Source organism: Pygoscelis adeliae, unplaced genomic scaffold (assembly GCF_000699105.1).
Source record: "Pygoscelis adeliae isolate BGI_AS28 unplaced genomic scaffold, ASM69910v1 Scaffold318, whole genome shotgun sequence".
Classification (NCBI taxonomy): domain Eukaryota; kingdom Metazoa; phylum Chordata; class Aves; order Sphenisciformes; family Spheniscidae; genus Pygoscelis; species Pygoscelis adeliae.
In genome coordinates this window covers 1,959,032-1,960,938 of record NW_008825430.1, presented here as the reverse complement: position 1 = coordinate 1,960,938, position 1,907 = coordinate 1,959,032, and the positions used below count along the sequence as shown (strand labels likewise).

The window sequence follows — 1,907 nt, the reverse complement described above, 5'->3', positions numbered from 1 at the left end:
GGAAAGTGCAATACATTATTTCAATACAGTACATAATACATATCATGTAACACAGGGCATTAGCTCCCAAAGAAATCTTTATAATGGCTGTTGCGGCACCCAACTCAGAATATAACTTATAAATGCAGGGTTCCTCAGTCTTTGGGTTGCTGTTTTCTACCGACAATAAAAAGTAGTTTAGGAAGAAGAAGAAAAACCCCAACCATGAACACTTTGATTTTGGCTTGCTTTGCCTTCATTTTTCTGCAAGACACGGTACCCCTCTGCTGGGCAAGAACAGACGAAACAGCAAGGAGCCGCGAACCAACACTGACAGAACAGTCAAACAAAACTGGTCTATCCAGACCGAAAAGGATAAGGAAGGAAAGGCAACTGAGGCAACGCATGGCTGAACAAAAGCCTTAGAAAATAAGGAGCCCTGACGCAAACCATTAAGCAAACAGCATTCATAATTTAGACTTAGTTCTCCAAACACCCTCCAAACAAGAAAGTAACATTTTTCATAACATCTGTGAAAATGAGTCACCGTGAAGGAGCTGTCGTCTTGACGAGCACCAGTTCTCTAGCACTAAGAACAATGGTTGCAATATTTAGGATTACAGGAAGCAGGAAGAATTTTCTAAAGCAAAAGATTTTTGACCATGAACAGCTGAATTATGAAGTCTGCACTGCACGAAGCTGGTAAAGAAATTTAGCTGTAACTTTTGCACTCATGACATTGTTTTCCAGGAGAAGGTACGACAAACCTTAAACAAACCTTCACAACAGTTTTTCTTTTTCACTTTAGGCATTACATTTTTATATATATACACACACACATATTTAAATGACAACCATAGTCAAGATAGGACAATTTCAGACATCAGCAGGTGTCCTGGTTTCAGGACATGACAGCAGGGATGCAGATGAAAAAGCAAACTCCTACCAGAGGCATGTACAATATCACACGCATTTTTGTGAAATATTAGTTAAATCTTACTCTGACCTCTGGAGCATGATAAAGAGAGAAGTTAAGCCTTCTTCTCATTAGCCCTGAGACTGGAATATAGTTGCCCATTTTGTTTCAGACTTCTTGTTCTGTTCCACATATGACTCTGCTCGGTTCTCTATGGGTTGGAATACTACTCATTTTTAAACCAAAGAAAGATTGCAAAAAAGTTCTGTTTAAAAATAACATTCTAATAAGTGACTGCTAGGAAACAATCTTTTTTGATTAAAAATATAAACACAAAACAAAGTTTGATAATAGTTTTTTCCCCGTTTATTAAAAACAGTCATTACACTTGACATACATTCGGCAAAGATACATGATCGTATCTCTACTTTTCAGGAAACGAATTACAGACCATTACGATGTGACACCGCACATGCCATCACTGGGTTCTGGATCTGTTTTTCATACTGCAAACTTCTGGTTTTGTTTCAGTTATTCAGGTGATTCTGCTTTTCGCTTGCCTGTGTGATCAACAACAGTACATTGGCTTCAAATACGTTCATTTTAGACGTACATATGTGCTCATAGCGTAAAACTGCACCCAGTACCTGCCGCGAGATACTGAAGAGAACATTCTTCTAGGGTCTTCTAAAGAAGACTAGATCATCATCAAAAGATGATCCAGACTCATCCTTTGGTACCACTTTTCTTTTCGCATGGAAGCCTGTCACCCCAAGCCTTTCGCTTCGGTAACCAAAGTTTGTTTCACTAAGAAACAAGTTTTCTAAACCATTTGTTTAAGGACCAGGAAAGAGGACAAATCTTACCAACAGGAAACTCTCCAGAGGGGAAAAAGGTCTGTAGTGACAGAAGCAGATACGGAGTCTCAGTAAAGACAAGTTTTTCTAACCAAACCTACACAAAAACTTCAACGATACAGCAGCTGAATTAACGAAGGGGGGCGGGGGAAGAG

The 1,907-nt window shown here is 39.1% G+C and overlaps 1 protein-coding gene and 1 long non-coding RNA gene across 2 annotated transcripts in view; both read right to left on the bottom strand.

Moving 5' to 3' along the window:
• Positions 1 to 1,240: 1,240 nt before the first annotated feature.
• Positions 1,241 to 1,582, bottom strand: LOC103922730. Its single transcript, XR_663896.1, has 2 exons — positions 1,543 to 1,582; positions 1,241 to 1,455 (listed from the first exon to the last, which is right to left on the bottom strand). It is a non-coding gene; the product is annotated as an uncharacterized LOC103922730 (long non-coding RNA).
• A 37-nt stretch (positions 1,583 to 1,619) lies between these two features.
• Positions 1,620 to 1,907, bottom strand: part of LOC103922778 (chromosome unknown open reading frame, human C15orf40) — a 4,693-nt gene continuing 4,405 nt past the window's right edge. Inside the window, exon 5 of the mRNA XM_009330980.1 lies at positions 1,620 to 1,792. The gene's annotated coding sequence lies outside the window, so the exon portion shown is untranslated. The remainder of the gene's footprint in view (positions 1,793 to 1,907) is intronic.